Source organism: Pleurodeles waltl, chromosome 7 (genome assembly GCF_031143425.1).
Source record: "Pleurodeles waltl isolate 20211129_DDA chromosome 7, aPleWal1.hap1.20221129, whole genome shotgun sequence".
Lineage (NCBI taxonomy): Eukaryota > Metazoa > Chordata > Amphibia > Caudata > Salamandridae > Pleurodeles > Pleurodeles waltl.
Genome location: NC_090446.1, coordinates 1498949049 through 1498969116, shown reverse-complemented (window position 1 = coordinate 1498969116; position 20068 = coordinate 1498949049). Strand labels below are relative to the sequence as shown.

Sequence of the window (20068 nt, the reverse complement as noted above, 5' to 3'; positions counted from 1 at the left end):
CTGTTCATTCTGGCGGGGGGGGGGTAAGTGCAATGTGTGTTCCATCAAACGCCCCAATTATTATGTTGGGGATATGTCCCATTGCAGAGAACTCGGCCTTCACTGTGGACAAATCTTCAACCTGGGGGAAACAATGTAGCTGCACATGTGTTTAATCTGGCCGACAACACTTTGAGAACATTGGCTTTGACATTCCTGCTGCCAAGCCCACTGTCACTTGGAAAGAACCAAGTGCCAGGAAATGGAGCACTGATAGCACTTGCACAAGAGGGGGGATCCCAGTGGGGTGACGGATAGTAGATATCAAGTCAGGCTCCAATTGGGCACACAGCTCTGTGATCATGGCCCTGTCAAGTCTATAGGTGAGGATAATGTGCCTGTCCTCCAGTGTTGCCAAGTCCATCAAGGGTCTGTACACGGCGGTATGTCTCCATCTCCTATTCATCCGCAGCAGTAGGACTCTAATGGACAAACGAGTGAGGAGCCGGTCACAAACTGAACAATGGAGCTATAACAGAACTTTGCATCCTGTTAACTTGTAATGGGTCAGTGTGATTTGTCCAGTATGTCCTAATATCACCAGTGATGCAGCAATTTCCAGGGCCTTCCTTCCCCCCCCCCGAAATGACATCTGCCTGTCCTGTGTGGAGGGACAGGTGGAAGTGAGGTAATTCTGCTGATGTTGTGCGCCGTTGCAGGAGGCGGTCGGGAACTGCCGTGCAACTCCTCATTGGTTATAACTGGGCCCTATGGGTTACAGTGGCCAATGGTGATCTATGCCAGCGGTGACGGTATGCACAGCTGCGGACATGACCGCCATTTTCTATCTGATTCCTCACTTATTACCTGACCTTCCACAGGAGAGGACCTACACTGCATGTGCTGCTGAGACCTGTGTCTGGAACCTACCATGGCCCGTGTGACTAGGGAAATGGCCCCAGCTTTCACATCGGAGGAGTTGGAGAGACTGGTGGATGAGGGTCCTACCCCAGTATGGAGAGCTGTATGGGCCTCCAGACCAACAGGTGAGTACACTGTGGGCACGATGTATGTGGCATGAAAGCATGGAGTGGTGTGTGTGACGGCCTTGTGTAAGGGGAGTGGGTGGATGTCCTCTGGGCGGCGTACAGGTTGTGTGCTGGGCCATGTGTGTGTAGATGGTGATGGAAACGGGTATGGTGGGCCATATGTTTAACAGGCAGGACTGTTTGTCTAAATCTATTTTCCTGTGTGTACTGCCGCTGCAGGTCAGTGCCCATCAAAAGAAGGGTATATGGCGTGCCATCGCCAAGGAGGTGCGGACCCTGGGGGACTGTGGCAGGCGGAGCACCCCCTGTTGCAAATGGTGGGAGGACCTGAGACGCTGTGCACGGAAGAAGGCGGAGGCCTAGCTGGGGATGGCCTCCCAATGAGGAAGCGGTGCCCGTAGAACCCTGACCCCCCCGATGGCCCGCATACTGGCAGTGGCCTATCCAGAGCTGGATGGGCGCTTAAGGGCATCACAGCAGCCACAAGGGGGTGAGTACAGTGCCCTTCATTACAACTTAGGCATGGTAGGGTTGTATGCGGGTAGGGTATGTGTGTCAGTGGGTGCCCCTAGGCCAGGTCTGACATTGTGGCGTAGGTCCCCTGGTGACTAGGGTTCGGAAGGGAAAGTCTTGCTACCTAGCTCGTAGGCATCCACTACTGGTCAGGGCTGCATAGGTCCCAGGTGTGCTGCATTTGGCAGTGTGTGCCCCTCCCCATGCCTTGGCCGCTAACTATTTCTCTGGTAGTGCAATGGCATATTGGGTAGGCCTGTTCCCTGTCTGTGAGGGTGCTGTGTATGCCAATGGTGGTGTTGGTGCTGCCATTGACCAAGTGTATCCTTGTCTCTTCCCCCACGTTTTTGTTTTGTCATCCTGCCCTTATGTGCATTAGCATCAACTGGCGGAGGAGCAAAGGCACTGGCGATGGAGGGAGCTGCATCCCACAGGACCCAGGAGGCAGAGTCCATCGATGCTGAGGGCACCAGTGGGACAGAGGGCGAGGAGAGCACCACGGCAGAGACTGGAGGGGACAGTTCTGACACAGAGACCTCCTCCGATGGAAGCTCCCTGGTGGTGGCAGACACTTCTGTGACCACCCCAGCTACAGGTACATCCGCCACCCACATACCAGCACCACCCTTGCAGCAGCCTCTCAGCGAGTTGCCCGTGCCCGCTCACCCAGGAGGGTGGACATCTCCTTCACCCCAGGCACTGCCCCAGTTAGCCCTGCTGCCCTGAGTGAGGAGGCTATTGACCTCCTGAGATCCATCTCTGTAGGGCAGTCAACCATTGTGAATGCCATCCAGGGGCTGGCAGCCCAGATACAACAATCTAATGCATTTCTGGAGGGCATTCACACTGGGTTGGTGGTCCAACAGAGATCGATTCAGGCTCAGGCCTCCTCTCTGATGGCAGCCATTGTTCCTGTTTCTACCCTCCCCCTCCAACTTCCACTGCCCAGTCCCATTCTCCTCAACCCCAACCCATCCCAAGCACACAGGCAGACGAGCATGCACACAGGACAACACCCAAGAGTGTCACAGGCAAACACAAGCACCGCACTTCATCCCACAGGCACTCACAAAACACCATCCAGTTGCAGACACACCAACATCCACTATTTCCACTGACTTCCCCTCCTCCTCCTCCGCCACCTCCCCCACAGTTCCGTCCACACTCACACTTGCATGCACTACATCATCATTCACTACCAGCATCACCACACCAAGCAGAACACACACCTCACTGGCAGACACCTCCACAACAGCCATGCACACGTCCCCTGTGTCCTCTCCCACTGAGTCGGCCCTCCCCCCAAGGTACACAAATGCAAGCACTCAGACACCCAACAGCTATCCACCTCACAACAGCATACAGCCCAGGCACCTGCACCCAAACGCAGCAGACAGACACCACCAACAACCACTCCCTCATCCACCTCTCCCATTCCTTCTCCCTCTTCCCACTCCAATGCCCCTTAAAAAACTATTCCTATCCACCATTGACTTCTTCCCTACACCTCCCCCCTGTCCTGCACGTATGGGCAGGGTAGTAAGAACCCAGCCAAGCACCTCAGCCACACAGTCCACGGGCTCAGTCGTCACCACACCCACTCGTGGTGGAAAGGGATCCAGGCCACATGTCCTGAAGGTGAAGGAGCCTGCACCAGCAGGCAGGAAGGGAAAGTAGCCTGCCCCAGCAGCCAGGAAGACCAAGGAGCCTGTTCCAGCAGGCAGGAAGACCAAGGGGTCTGGGCCAGAAACTGTGACAGAACCCCCACCACCAACCATGGTTGTTCAGCCATCCAAGGCTTCAGGGGCCCTCTCCCACCAGCAGCAGCACCACCACTGTGCAGCCATCCGAGGTTGCAGATGATGGGCAGGAGCCTCCCCCCACCAGCACCACCACCACTGTGCAGCCGTCACCACCAGCGGATGGTATGTAATCATGCCTCCATGGGTTGCTGTGCGGCCTGCCCCATCCAAAGCCAGTGGGTATGACACCCACCTAAGAGACTGTGGCCCATCACTCCCCAGGATCAAGCACGGGGCATGTTCCCCCTCCAGAACCAGTGGGTATCACACCCTGTAGAGGTGGACACACTGCTGATTGATGTGTCCTGGGGACAGAGGTATGGGTACGCTGGGTGGGTGCTGTGGTGGTGTTTCCTGATGGTGGAGGCTCTGTGATAGTGTGTGACTAGGCCTGGGTAACCAGCTGTCCAGAGGTCTCTGATGGGCCAGGTAGGTCATCCAGATCCTGAAGACCAGAGTTGCTGTCATCACTGTGGGCCTCTTCAGTTGGGGGACGGGATATTGCTGGCACCTCCTCTCTGCTGAAATTGGCAGGGGTACCTGTGGGAATGTAAATGATGTGTTATGTTTTCTGTGTCTGACATATTGTACATCCGTGGTTTGCCCTCTTTGGTTGTATTTGCCCTGGCAGCTTTCACTTGTGTATGGTGGGATGATTAGTTCTCTATAGTGTGCATGCTTTAGTGATGAGTGCCCATGCAGGGCTGTGAGTGGTGTCCATGCATTGGTAGAGCATGCAGGGCTTGGCATTGGGATGAGTGAGATGTGATGGTAGGGTGTGTGGGATGGAGTGGAGTGATGGGAGTGAGGGTAGGGGTATGTGATGACATGCAGTTAGGGGGGTAGTAGTAGTAGAGAGTTGACTTACCAGAGTCCAGTCCTCCTCCTACTCTGGCCAGGCCCTCAGGATGCAGGATTGCCAAGACTTGCTCCTCCCATGCTGTTAGTTATGGGGGAGGAGGTGGGGGTCCACAGCCAGTCCTCTGTCTGTACAGCAAGCTGGTGTCTTGCTGCAATGGAACGTACCTTCCCCCGTAGGTCGTTCCACCTCTTCTTGATGTCATCCCTAGTTCTTGGGTGCTGTCCCACGGCGTTGATCCTGTCTACGATTCTCCGCCATAGCTCCATCTTCCTAGCTATCGAATGACTCCTGCACCTGTGCTCCAAATAAGTGTGGCTCTACCCTGATAATTTCCACCACCAAGACCCTTAGCTCCTCTTCTGTGATACGGGGGTGTCTTTTGGTGCCACGGGTGTTGTGTTAGGTGTGTAGGTGAGGGTGTATTGGGTAATGTGTTGGGGTGTGTGATGTGGGGTGCATGAGTGGTGTATTGATGTGAATAGTGTGTGGCTCTAGTTGTGTCAGTGGTCTTGATGTTTCTCTGCTGGCAATGGTTTGAAATGGTAAAGGATTGTGGGTACTGTGGGTGGGTGTTTTATAGTGGTGTGGGTGTGGTGTGTGTATGGGTGTCAGGTGAGTGTTGTTTGAATTGTCCAATGTGGTGTTGTTTTGTTTGTGGGTCTCCATTTTGAGTGCAGCGGTATGTACCGCCAATGGTTTACCGCTGTTGAATATTCGCAGTAGTGATTTCGTTGGTCATAATGTGATGGGCGTAGTTCTGTTGGCGTAACAGTGTGGGTTTTGATACTGCCAGTTTATCACTGACCTTTGGGCTGGTGGATTTGTGTATGTGGCTGAATACTGACGGATTGGTGTGTGTGTCATAATATGGTGAACAGATATCTGCGGCGGTAAGTTGGCAGCAGTCAGCGTGGCGGTAAGTGGGATTTACTGCCAATGTCATAATGAGGGCCTAAGTGTTTTGCGCTGTGTTACATTCCTTGAGATTTATGAAGCCATTTAAGGTTTGTGTCGATTTTGAATAACGTTGCATGGTGCAAGAGCGACACAAACCAGGCCATAAATATGGCCCTAGATTTTATAAGGGTATTGTTAAAGGCTTCTTTGGTAACTTTGTTCCACTGACAATATGATATCAATTGCCTGGGAGAAGACTTTGGGGCATTTTCTTACGAGCCCCAGTGTGTTGCTCTTTCATCACGCGATGCTGTGCAAGAGTGACACACTCAAAAAAAGAGATTTATGAAGCAATGTAAGGCCCTGTGTAGTTTCATAAATCTCAAGAAACACAGCACAAATCACTGCATTACATTAATCTGTGCCAGGAAGGTGTTTCCATGGATTGTGATGCACTCCCAGATTTACAAGAACAGGAAATGCACTAAAATGATACTCCTCCCCAGGAGAGGCATAACGAGGGGACAGCACACATCAAAAGAGGAAAAAGCCTCTGAAGATAGTTTTTTTGCAGGAAGGTGCCCCTTCCTTCACAAAAGCAATCCTACATACGGCACAGACACCCTCGCACCAAGGTGCAAGGATGCCTGCATTGGCGCTAGGTAGCTCATTGTGCGCCAGCACAGAGGAAAGGACAGGAATACATAGTATTCATTTAAAAACTGCACATTCCTTCTCTTTCCCTGTCACTCAGCACTGCAAGGTGACTTGCTGCGCTGTGCGGCATGACTTGTTTGTAAATGTGCCCTTTCTTCCCCTCAGCTAAAGGGATATGTTATGTGTATTTGTAAAGCGCACTATCACCAGCGAGGGTATCCTGGTGCTGAATAGATGTATGTACCTATCCATGCCTATGGTAGGTTGGTTAATTGAAAAGCCAGGTCTTCAGCTTGCAGAATTCAAGAAGCGAGAGGAGGCTCTGATGTGGAGTGGGAGGTTGTTCCATGCTTTAGCAGCGATGTAAGAGAATGCCTGTCCTACTGATCTGGTTGTGTGTGTGCATGGAATCTGCGCTAGTTGGAGACCCATGGAGCAGAGGAGTCTGGTAAGTTGGTGGAAGGGGATGCAACTGTATAGGTAGGTGGGGACTGAGGACTTTGAATTGAGCATGTTGGTATAATAGGAGCCAGTATAATTTCCAGAGGTGTATTCAGCGGCGGCCACGGCAAATGTCAACAGCGGGGCAAAGATGAGGAAAGGGGGTAAACAAAAACGATAAAGAAAGAAAAAATAAAATAAGCTACCTTTTTTGTCATTCTGCAGACTCCTGTCGCCTTGCTCCTCTTCTGGTATCCCAGCATTCACTAGGAGACCAGCACAGGCTCCCCAGCAATCTGGGTGCTGCTTTCGTGCTAAAGCTAGCATGAAAGCAGCATTGGTATTGGTCTGAGAGGCAGTGACTGCTGCTCAGACACAGTCCTGGGGTCTGGGCAGTTTCTCCAGCCAGGCTGTTCAACACAGCCAGGCCAGAGAAACCTAAGTGCGCATGTGTGTTTGGCCAGCCCGAGATGGCTGGCCAAACACACATGCGCACTTAGGTGCACTGTCCCCTCCTCCCCCACCCCATCTCCCGTGGCCCAGACCTGCCCATCTCTGCACTGCTGGCTGAGCCAGAAGAAGAAAATGTAAACAATAGTGTAACTATCATTTTATTTTTCATCTCCTGGCTACTGGCCAGGGGGGCAACGCTCCGTCATTGCGTCACATGGGTGTGGTACGATATGAGTGATACATCATTAACCATGTAATGTAGTGATCTGATCAGATACACTTGGTATGGTGCTGCTCAACACAACAGCAAGGTGAGAGGTGATGAGACCAAAAACATGGTGTAATAAAAGTGCTCGGTAAGATGAAAGTGAACTACTTGATAAGTAGTCCACATCCGCAAAATGCTGTGTGCTGATAGAAACACTAATGAAAAGCCCCTAACATCAGTGCCTAAAGTGAGCAAAACCACAGCATCTAATGGCTGTTCTGTATCTTTAGGTACGAGTTTGTGTATATTATATGTTGTGTATATGTGTGCTGCACGTTCGGGCCTTCAAAAATTATTAAAATGCTACTAGACCTGTAGGTCGTGTAACTTGAAAAATCTGCTTGACCTGACTGCAAATGTACTTGACCCGTAAACGGGTCTCAAATTGTGTGATCCTAGGCAAATATTTAATTTTACAGAGTTTCTTTTTTCCTCATTCTCGCATATCAGTGCACCTTGAAGTATGTGAGTTCAGTATTTTTGCTGTACAAAAAAAAACATTTTTGTTTGACTAAATAGACTAAACGTTTGCTCTGTGTATGATAAGAATCTAGCCCACATATAGGATACACATGATCCATAACTTGTCTTTTAGTTTACTAATAGCATTGCCATAAGGGCAGGAGTTTGACAGTTTATGTTTAAACACTCACTTTTAATAAATATATCACTAAAGCATGATGTGGTAGCACTCTGTCATTTACAGACAGTAAATTTACAAGAAATGTCCAAAAACCTTTCCACTAACTTGCAGGTTCATTGATAAAACTATATAGTCTATAAACAATAATCTGTGAAAATTGTGTTTCAGAAAACAAAATTATCATTTGCATATCACCAAATAAAGTGTTCTCATTTGTTTTCATCCTATTAAGATATTTTTTTTTCATCACACAGAAGTACAAAAAAACGGGCTTTCACAACTACTGAAATATATTTTGAAATGCCTGTACAGTTGAATTAGTTATTTAAATGTTGTGTGTTAGGAACACCTGACACCCTAATGCCTTTCATTTCACAAACTTAGTTCAGCAGGTTAGATGGTTCACCTTACAATTATTTTTCCTTCTGACTTCAGAGTTCTAGGATTTTGTAAGAAGACAAACTGACTTTTGACCTCTGTCTCTGAATTCATAGCAAATGTGACAAGATTAGAAGATTTTAAAGTGTTTTTATTGCTCCTTCATTTTCTGACCGAACAGAGCACCTGTTTTTTGTCAACTCGCCAGAACGGGCGAGTAGGTCCTAAAAATTGCTTAATGACCTAGAGAGTGGGCGAGTAGATTTTTCAAGGCCTGGTTGTTGACAACATTAGCTCTCACCAAACTTTGAAAGCTGTTTGTGTGAGAGATGTAAAAATGGAAGAGTCTTACTGTCCCGAAGATGATACTTAAAAGGAGGTGATGATAGATTTATTGTAGATTGTGATTTGGTAAATAAATCTGTGCATGTGTGACAACATGATTCCCTTACTACAATTTGCAAATTGTTCTGACCTCTGTACCATACCATTTTCTTCCTAGGAAAGCTGCTCAACTTTGGAAACGGAAGTTACTTAAATTTTCAAGAATCTGAAACTACCGTCCTTTGCTTACGTGGCTGGTGTTGAGGATAACAATGGGCAGGAAGCCTATGATTTGATCACTGATGAAGAAGTGGCAGATGTTCGGGCTGCACTAGAAAAAGGAGACCTGGCTGAAGCTGCTTCAACGCTGAAGAAATCTCTGGAATCCCTGGAGAATGCCAAGTTGGACATTGCCATCACAGGAGAATCAGGGTCTGGCAAGTCTACCTTTGTCAATGCCATCCGGGGAATGGAAGATGAAGTTGATGGAGCAGCCCAGACCGGTGTGGTTGAAACTACCATGGACCCAACACCTTACCAGTACCACAACCATTCCAATGTGACCATCTGGGACCTGCCGGGCATTGGAACACCCAAGTTCAAAGCCGACACTTATCTGGAGAGAGTCAATTTTAGCCGCTATGACTTCTTTATTCTCATTGCCTCTGAGCGTTTTAAGGAAAACCACATCCAGCTGGCACTCGAGATCCCAAAAATGGGCAAAAAGTTCTACTTTGTGCGTTCAAAAGTGGACTCTGACTTGTTTGCGTCCAAAAGACGTCGCAAGTCTACGTACAATGAGGAAAGGATCCTAAATGAAATTAGGGACAACTGCAGCAACTGCTTGAAAGAAGGGGGCATAGACTCCCCAAAGGTGTTCCTCCTGTCTTGCTGTGAGCTGGCCCTCTTTGACTTCCAGAAGATGCAGGACACTCTGGAAAGGGAACTGCCCGGCCACAAAAGGCATGCTTTCTTGCTCTCACTACCCAATATCTCAGTAGCAGTTTTACAGAAGAAAAAGGAGGCCCTGAGGCAGCAGATCTGGAAGCTGGCCACACTTTCCTGTGCCATTGCTACCATCCCAATACCTGGTCTCTCAGTTGCATGTGACCTCACCATCCTGGTGACAGCGATGAAAGGTTACCTCAAGGAATTTGGTCTGGACGAAGAATCGCTTAGTAAACTTGCTAAAAAATTTGACAAGTCTGAAGATGATCTCAGGGCAGTGATCAAGTCTCCACTGGTTGTGAAGGAGATAACCACAGAAATTGTCTTGAAGTTAATGACCAAGGCTGCCGGAGCTGGGTTAATGGCCATTGGATATGCTCTATTGTTGGCTCTGCGGCTGCCGGGGGGCTTTCCTTTGCCACCACATGCTACATGCTGAAAAGCTTCTTAAAGGAAATTGCAGAAGATGCTGAAAGGGTTCTGTCGAGGGCCCTGGAAACAAGTGTAGATTCTTAATACCTATACCAGAGAAACACCTGAGATCGAGAGCCTAATGAGGCAGGATGACTATTGGTTGCTACCCAAGATGTCACCGAAATACAAAGGGGCATATTTACAAGCCCCTTGCGAATACTTGCGCCACTTTGGCGTCATTTTTGTTTTTACGCTAATGTGGCGTTAAGGAGGCATTTTCGCTGCACCATATTTTCAAAGTGACGCCATACATGCATTGCCCCACTTTGCAACCCCTTGCTCCACATTATGCCTGCGTCAGGCATCATGTATGCAAGGGGGGGCATTCCGACGCTAGAAGGCCCAAACAAATGGCACAGTGAAATTTACAAGGTTTCACTGTGCCATTTTTTCCATCATTTTTAATGCCTGCTCAGAGCAGGTGTTAAAATGACGCACCCATTATAGCCACTGGGCCTCCCTGCACTTTGCTGCCCTTGCATCAACATTTTTTACGTTAGTGTAGCAAAGCGCCACAATAGCGTCAAAAATGTTGACACTATTTTGGTAACGACCGCCATGGTGCACCGCATCATAAATACGGCGCTCCCATAGTGTTGTTAGGTGGCGGTGGGGGCGCATGAAAAGTGGCGCATCAAAGCTGATATGCCACTTTCTTGTAAATATGCCCCAAAGAGTGTGGCATGTATAATTGGGGAGGAAATCTCTTACTCTGATTGGTCAAGATGATGAGTTCTTATAGTATTACTTGATATCATTGGCTAAATGAATGACTTTATCCATGCTATTGGCATATTTTTAGGCTACTGCATTTAATACTTTTTTTCAACAAAGAGTAAAACAGCTGAAGGGAAGGATGTTTTTTGTTTGATATTACTGTTGTGGTTGGGTTGTAGCTGTTCCAGTGGTGCATTAACTACCTGAAAAGGCTTTCTACCAGCACACCTCTGAATGTTGTTTTATTAGAACTTGACCAATCAGCTGCCAAACGTCCGTCCCAGAAGTTCTATGTAGGCCGCTATCTGTTTCATGTTCTCCTCGCCCGACAAGTGAGCCATCAACACCTGCAGTTTACTCTGCTCCTCAACATCACGCAGCACAGCCAGAAACTTTGCAGAAAAGACAATTTTCAGGTTTAGAATGTTGCTCAAGTTCTTTCTATCTTTTGGAAATGTGGCTGCAGGAGTGGGATCTGTTACAACCAAACAACATGTTTACATTTTTCCATCACTTGCTGCTAAACCACAACTTATACTGCGGTAGAGTCTGTAACTATGGGTGCGTGTATCGGGCACTGGTGTTCGGTGCCAACTGCGTATGTATTGCAGGGCAGCTAAATGTGGGCAGCCGATTCCAGGAAGACCCTGAGAGGTGGACAACAACAGGTTTCTGTAACTTATCTGTTCAAAAAGGCACTGTTGGAAGCTTCTAATTCACTTTAATGAGATGTAGGGTTTATTTATGAATTCCAAGGAGATTTGAGTTTATCTATTGAATGTATTTGTTATGCTTTCTTGGTAGAGTTGTGATATGGCTAATGAACTTCAGAGTGACTTGGGACTCTTCATCCTGTCCTGGGATTGTCTTGGGGCAATTTACAATGCATTGCAGTGAGATTTATGATGATTTTATAGTATGTGTGAGAAGTGAGTGTTGAAATTTCAGTGAAGTACGGGGAAGCAACTCAGGGGATGCATGTGGGTAACATTTACACAATTGTTGGTGAACAGGGATCATTTCCACCCCATCATTGAGAAAGCCCTGTAACTTTCAAGAAAAGTCTATCAGGGGAACTTCTGAGCTAGCTGCACCAGCCTGTGCCTCTGTTTAAATCTGCTGTTCATCATTAGTGGGGCAGGGAAGGAATCAAGTGGGCAGAGGCTTTCCATAGCTGTCCAGATTACCCAGGCATTTTATAAATACATACTGAAAAGTTAAAAGACCCTATCACCGTTTTGTGACAGGAAATAAACTGTATAATGCAAAGAATTGTGTATCTTCATTGAACTCTCAAGACCTGCACAGACTATTTCCTTTTCCTGCATGTAACAGGCCACAGACGTTCAGCAATACCGATTTAGGATCACAGCTTCCAGGACGTCAGTGTACTTAGGTGGGAGACAGGAAGTGGGGGTTGACAATACAGACTGAATGAAACCCTGCACCAGGTCACTAAACTCTCTGTAGGAGCACTGACTTAGGATGTTGGGGCCTAAATCTTTTCAGGGTAAAAATCAAGAACACTATTGAACTCCAGGAAACATTCAAATGCACAAGTCATGCATGAGTACAAAGTGGTACCTAGGCATGTTTCAGCCTTTGATCTAACGTCATGCCTTGTAGTGTGGTCAGTTTTACGTATATTTTGCGCATTAGCTTCAGGCCTTAGGCCTCTGTGCACTTTGCCCTAAATATATTTTATTCATTTGCTAACAGCTTAGAGCCTCTGTGCACTTTACTCTAAATGCTTTCTATTAGGCTTCGTACTGTTATTTTACAGAATAGCCAGTTCTACGGTGTTGTTTTTTATTCATATCACACTGTTTTGCCTACTTCAGCACTGGAGTTCTTCATAACATATTCACTCTGTGCTTTAGTCAAGGACACAGTCTGGTACATTGCCGATAGACGTGGTAGGAGTCTAGACTTGCCATTCCTGCGTAGGAACATTTTGTGATCACGATGACATGTTAGTTATAAAATCACTTCCTTGTCCCAATACATGCAAGAGGGAGATTCCGACCAGGGAACCACAACTAGACGCTGACTGCCTCGTTGCAGATGCTGAACCAGATCACAGGCCTTTGCTCAGGTATGAGTGTGTCCGTCTCCCTAGTGATACAGAAAGGCAAGCTGAAAGCTTAACATGCTGTGCTCTAAATAGAACAAGCAGAGGGAGAGTAGAAACGGTTAGGAATTATGATAGCTTTATTTCTATCTTTTACTCTCCTGGTTACTATATCAATCCTACTATGTTGTATTGTTCTGGTTATTGCGGCTCACGCCTTAATATCTAAAATCCAGTCGTTTTATTAAAACATTATATAAAACTTATACTGTCTCTGTCATTTGTATATGAGACCATATTGTGAATGAGAGAGTTGGTTTGGATCTGAGTGACCACGACTTCCCTGAGAAGTTCCAAAGATGTCATGCGCTCGGCTGCCCAATCATTTCTTCCCCGTGGGAGAAATGAGGCACTGCTAGTTAGCCGGAGCAACAACCGGATTTAGGGTGACAGAGTTCCTTACACGTGGGTCAGACTCAGTCCCCCACACCGTTATCGATCCTGCTGCCTAGAAATCCAGTAGTCTCATTTAGGATAATGAGAGCCCACGCGACAGCCTCTGTAAGATTTGATATGGAAGGCTGATGCCCCCCCCCCCATCCACTACAGCCCCTAAACCATCATTTGTTTTTATTAAACAATTCACTAATGGGTACAGAGCAAAACAAATGGTCGAAATCGAGTCTGTAGTTTGCAGTGGTTTGGACCCAGTCCAAATAACAACCCTCACTCTAGTTAAGGTAAGGGAATCACACAACTAAGATATGTGTACACACACACACACACAGTAACAGAGTAAAAAAACTCTATAAAAGTACTCCACATCAGTTTAGAATAGCCAATATTTATCTGAGTAAAACAAGACCAAAACGACAAAAATTCAATATATATAGGTAAACATACAAACCTTCAAACATTAAATATTAGTAAAACACTTAGAAACGCAGTAGCTCCAACTGGGGCTATCGCAACATCTTGACAGACTCGTTCCCAACAATCCGACTCCACACTTTAGAGAGTGTAGGCCAGTCACAGAGTCTCACAGACCCCAGGTATAGTAGCTTTGAAAATAACGAAACAAAGATATTGCATGGAGTTGGGGAGGTGAGGCGTTGCTGGAGCTGGCCCGTTGTCAGTCCCTTAATGCCAGGCAGGAGAGGTGGGGCATTGGTTCCTTATGATCCAGCGAGGTCAATCAATCCAGCAGGTCAAGACCCGTGGCGTTTACTTAATGGTGTCGAGATCACACCATGGGGCAACAGATTTGGGTGTCATTGAAGTTGGCGACACAGCACTCAGGACTCAGGCTGTAGTCAGACTTCGGAGGTGCTGCTGCGGCATCAGGCCTGCAGTGTTGGTTGCAGTTGTTGCACTTGGCAGTACCACAGCTCCAGTGCAGGCAATGGCACAGAGTTGGACAGCGCTGCTGGTTCTGAAGTCGATTTGGAGCCGATGTTCTTGTTTCTTTTTGGTTGCATCAGAACTCACTCTCACAGGCCCAGGAAGTGGATGTGGCACCACTTGGCAAGCCAGGACTCTCAGCTGGTGCTGGGAGATAAAGTCTTTGATGTTCCTGAGACTTCCTAACAGAAGTCAAGCTCTGTCCAAGCCTTTGGAGAACCTTTGGAAGCAGAATGTAGAAAGAAAAGTCCATTCCTTTCACTCTGAGGTCAGAAGCAGCAGGCCAGCACAGCAAAGCAACAGGCAGAGTGGCAGTCCCTCCTACAGCGTCCAGCTGTTCTTCCTGGGGCAGAATGTACTCAGTCCAGAAGGATTCTAACTTTGTGGGGTCAGAGGTCCAGTACTTGTACCCGTTTCTGCCTTTGAAGTAGGCAAACTTCAAAGAAAACTCTTTGCAGTGCCCATGACCCTGCCTTTCCTGCCCTGGCCCCAGACACACTCCAAGGGGTTTGAGACTTCTTTGTGTAAGCATAGGCACGGCCCTATTCAGGGACACATGGCAGCTTCTCTAACCACTCTGCCTCAGGAAGACCTATCAAGATATGCAGGGCACGCCGCAGCTCCCTTTGTGTGACGGTCTAAATTCACAAACAGCTTAATGGACTGTCATCCTGACCCAGACATATATTCCACAACCAGGCAGAGGCACAGAACGGTAAAGCAAGAAAATGCCCACTTTCTAAAAGTGGCATTTTCAAACTTACAATTTGAAAACCAACTTCACCAAAAGATGTATTGTTACATTGTTTGAGTTCAGAGACCCCAGACACCATATCCCTATCTGCTACCGATGGAAAAATTATACTTAATAGATATTTCAAGGCAATCTACATGCTACCCCATGGGAGAGATAGGCCTTGCAATAGTGAAAACTGATTTTAGCAGTATTTCACTATCAGGACATGTAAAACACACCAGTACATGTCCTACGCTTTAAATACACCGCACTTTTCCCATGCGGCTGCTTTGGGCCTTCCTTAGTGGTGACTTACATGTAGTTAAAGGGAAGGTTAGGGCCTGGCAAGTGGGTGGACTTGCTAGGTCGAAATGTCAGTTTAAAACAGCACACACACACTGCAGTGTACGATCTGAGACATGTTTACAGGGCTACTCATGTGGGTGGCACAATCAGTGCTGCAGGCCCACTAGTAGCATTTAATTTCCACCTCCTGGGCACATAAAGTGCCCTTTACTAGGGACTCAGAAGTGAATTAAATGTGCCAATTGTGAATAAGCCATGGCCGATTAAGGCAATCTGTAGTATCCAATCCTGAATTTTACATCATCAGTGTTTCCAAGTCATTTGGTACAGCAGGCAGGACCTGAACGATTGAATCCCAAAAGGCAGGAGCCTAGCAGCACACAAGGCATATGGCCCTCATGGATCCCTGCATCACCAAACTTTCTGAAGTTGCGTTAGGAAGACCGGATTGCCCGGTACAGGGCAGTAGCACAGCATAATCTGCCTGTTCAGTTGGGGTCCAAAACATGGCTTTGCCCATGTCCCAAAAAGGGTGTCTGTGAGCATTGAAAGGCAGTAGGGGTTCAGTGTTAGTTTGGGCTGGAGAACGTCAATGAGGACATTGGTTTTCACCTCCGTAGTGAGCAAATGCAGCTCAAAAACCTCAGCCACCCTTTACATCACTACTACAAAGGAGGCACCCTCTTCATTAGCAAACAAAGAGAGAACCCTCATGTCTGGAGAAGTATCCAGGTAACTGGCACCTGGCAGCTCATCATTCCAGTTGTCGTCAGTATAGGGTTAAGCAAATTCGTCCCCCTCATTGTAATGCTTGTTATCTCAGACTGTGCCAAACATTTTGTGGCTGATCTGGGCCATTCCTTGAGAATCCGATAGTTTGCTGGAAGACTGTAGCCCAGTGGGATCAGGCGCCACCTCGGTCAGAGTCGAATTGGAGTCAGCTCAGAGTTGAAGAGCACTATTGGTTCTGCTTTGTTCATCTGGCATCAATGATACGATGCTCCCTGGTCTAACATCGGTTGTGGTGCCAACCCTGACACCAGCACAAAAGCTGGGTGGGCCCAGTGATGGATACAGAGGTTCCGGCTGGCACTTAGGACAGACTCGCATTTGGAATCCCAGGTGAAGGTCCTCAGGGTTCCTTGGGGCCCAGAGGTTCCCAGAGGGAGCCGGCAGCATGCCATAGAGATGCAGCCTATCTTCACAGAACTTGTGTATAAGTTGGATTTCCCCAGAATGAGAGTCGGAATTAGCTCAGAAGGCGATTGCGTTTAGGAGCAAGACCAAGAGGCATTTTTATGTTCTCAAGCCTTCTCAATAGATCAAGAATAGTGGGAAGGTGCTGAGTGCCACGTGGACTTCTTGTGCTTTTTTTCTGACTTACCCAAAGGCTTTGGCCAGGATGAAGTTCTGCTACAGGAACAACTTCAGAAGCAAGAATGGGACTTTCTCTTCGACTCCATGCAGTCATGGCATGGAGTTTTCTTGTACTTGGTGATATATAGCTTTAGCTCATGGTTCTGAATGGCCTTTGACTCATTAAGGTACAGTCCCTTCAGGTCTTGGAGTCTTGTTTCAACCCTAACCACCAAAGAGAAAATCTGATGGGGATCTGTCACAGACATTTGCTTGTGACAGTCCCTACAAGGTTTGAAATCTGTGGTTTTCAGGGGTTACATTTCAACGGGGTTTTAAAGATTTGTTTTGCAGAAAGCTGTGTTGTAAAGAGATGAGGGGTAGCTCCAAATCTGCATCTGGTGGTGCAGAAGAAAGGAGCTGATGTTGACATGCATGGGTTGCACTTATATGCAGCTTTGCATGTCACTTCCAGAGCGGAACGACGTTGGCGTGGAGCTGCACAGTGCCACATACAGTTGTGCAAGGGTACTGATGAAGACTTTCAGGATCCAGTCTGGCACCTGAGGAATATTCAAAAAGTGAGGAATCTGCGATCGTTCATAAATAAATATAGTTTAAGATACCATAACCAGGACCACTGGACTTGTATGATTTTGTGACTGTGGCATTTTCTGCATAATTATGGATTTGCCGTATTTGCAACATTATCAATCACCTGCTGAATAATCTACAGATTTTACCAAAAAGCTCAAATGGATCAAGATTTACCACACAGGCAGCAACACGTGTTGCTTTGCAGTGGAAAGCCCTCGGCTGGTCACCTTTCTGTTGCTTACTGCACTAGTTGGGTGAGGTGACTATGCCCGCACAGTGTTAAGAAGTGTAAAAATAAGGAAGTCATGCTATCACAAAATACGCTGCATAGTGCCAAATATTTAGCCTTTTCTTCTCACATAATGAAGTCAACCCTGCTGCATAATTTAGTTCTTCCCTGGTGTATAATTTCAGTGGCCCTTGCTATCAGTTGTCAAGTTTAGCTGAAGGCTTCCTATTTTTAAAATGTATGACATTGTACCTGTAAATCATACAAGTTAATCTACAGATTTCAAACACACTAGATAAACATTTTTTCTAAGTAAATGCCATTTTAAACAAAATAGTATTCTGTTTATAGATCTTGCCTACAGGCAGCTTTAGCTCTATGTTGAGAGCCATTATCATCACACATACACACATATACACACATATACAGAAAGGGGCTTGTGGACATTCCAATTCAGTCATTGGCTACTGTAGTTTAAATGGCTTTAAGCATTGGCTAGTAGGGCTGTCCGTCAGTACTACTATCAGCTGACTCTTTTTTGCAGGTGTAAACTTCCAAGACGTTGTGCCTTGCCTGATTGTGACAATCCCACCAGACCCCTCCTCTCAGTCGCGCCCAGTGGGTTCATTCCTTTCTGCAGCTCCTGTTTCCTTTGTTCTTCCCACAAGGCCACTCCCCTAATGGTCATCCAGCGGGCTAATTCACTTGTTCAACTTGAGCTGCCTCTCCTCTTCACCCTGGGCGACTCCTCCTATTCATGCCTCGCGGGTTTATTCCTTTTTAGGGTCGAGCCTGCGTTGCATGCGCTTGCGCATGCGTATCGCAACAAGACGCTTTAGTATTTAGAAAAGGGCTCGGAGCCCTGTCAACTTTACCTCAGTGTTTTTTATTGGTTCTTGGGCTTGCCTAATAAAATCTGCTTGTTTTCATTAGTCGAAGGCACACATACTTCATGCCTTTTCCGGTAGCTAGCCCTTGTCGAGCGCTGCGACCAAGTACAGAAAACATGCAAGGCTCGCCGTTTTCCATCAGGCTCGTGGACTTCTTTTTCTCTAATTTATGAGCGCGATCTCGCTTGGCAGAAGTCGAGCACTTTCCATAGTTAATTTCACTTTTTCGGGTTATGTACATAAGTGCACTTTTGGCCGATAGGTGAAAAGTCTGGTTAGGAGTTTACAACGCGATCTGCTCTAACATGAGCAAACACGAGACCCGTTGCTTTGTAAATGCTTGTTTCAGCTCCCATTGTTTTTGGTCTTCTCGTCAGGCCACTCCCCTCATGCACGTGCACTTGTGAAGCTCTAGCTGATTTTACCCTTCCCGCTGCGCTACTGCTGTCGGCCTGCAGTGACATATCAAGGGTGCAATGGGCCTGAGTCCGAGTACTACACAGGAGCCCTCCCACAGCTGGACAGTTAGTAAAATACAACAATAAACAAGGTTCAGTGGGCCTCTAAGGCTTCTGTGCTTTGGTGCCACCACACCCGCCGCACCACTCGTAGCTACGACCCTGGCGGACTGCTCCTTTCATGTGCGCACCAGTGGGTTGTTCCTGCTTTCCTCCTTGTGGTGCTGCTGAGAACCAGACAAGGTGGAGGTAAGATTGTCATTTATTTATCAGGTCATAACCCCAACATCGAACAAACCCCACAATCTACCTTAAGCAATTCAGCTCCATAAAACTTTTCATTTCCAGCAGCAAGAGGCTACCCTCCCCATTAATATACAAACTTAGCACAGTAAAATTATAATTAGTAACCGAGACATATCAAAAACTGAGTTCTAGATCAAAATTAAGTTTAAGAGGTTTAATACAGAATCACTAAAATGAACATTACAAAGTAATTTACATATTCTGCTGTGGAAGGTTCAAATGCAGAACACAGAAACCCTACTTAATCAATCTAAATTTCAAGTGCCAAACTAATAGACTAGTGACAACATCCTAAGTAAGGAAATTAATCAAACAGAATTTCAGGAGGAAAATAGAAAGTCGCCCCAAGTCCTTCAAAGCCAGGGGGTTTTATACACAATTTATGCATATTAACTAATAAAACTGCAAACTCAGCATGGCTTTATCATTGTTGAGTCACATTGGCAAATCAAAAAAATTTTTGTAAATTTATAAGTTTATCAACACTAATCCATTTCTTAAGGTAAAAAGATTCTGCTTGTTTGCTCGGCAACTACACTCCAGAGATGTACGACGCAATATGAAATATTTTATTAACAATGGCTCATAGAATTAGGCTACATACCTACATAAGAACTAACAATGGAAATCCTTCAGAATGCCTTATTAGGTACACAATGAAAAGTTTCATTCACAATACATGTTTTCTAACACTGCAGTACATTGCTGTCATTGCTCCCCTTGTTCCGCAGAAACTGTAGGGTGACAAGACTTACAGCCAGTAACTGACTGGGAGAGGACAATGAACAGGAGCAGTATGAACAAAACACCACAAGCTGCATCCATTTTAAAAACAATGGTGTCTCACACGAAAATGTGGCACAACTATACTACATAATTAGTCACACTCCTATATGAGATCATCATATAGTTTTAAGCACAAAATCGTTATTTTGTTGGTTGCGTCATATGCATCATTAAAATTACTAATTTGCACACACAATTTGTCATGCAAAATTGCACAACAAAAAAATCCTTACCACTGCCACTGAGTGATCCTGGCCCTTTTAATGGGAGTCTTTATGCTGAGATAGGATATAAGATTTTTTATACCCCATGCCCCACTATATAAAGAAATTTGAATATGTTTTATAATTAAATTTGTGCATCTGGGAGTAGGTGAATGTGTACATGAGGGAAAGTTAAGTGATAAAATTAGACATGTTACATTGATAACACATAGGATGTTTTGTTTAGAAATATGGGTATGGGTCTGGTTTTATGTACTATAGATTTAAATTTGGGTTTTAACTTAATTTTATGTTGGTAGTCTT

At 46.4% G+C, this 20068-nt stretch overlaps 1 pseudogene; it reads left to right on the top strand.

Annotated features, from left to right (window-relative positions):
• The first annotated feature begins 910 nt into the window (after positions 1-910).
• On the top strand, positions 911-12706 carry LOC138247093 (interferon-inducible GTPase 5-like; annotated as a pseudogene).
• Positions 12707-20068: the final 7362 nt, after the last annotated feature.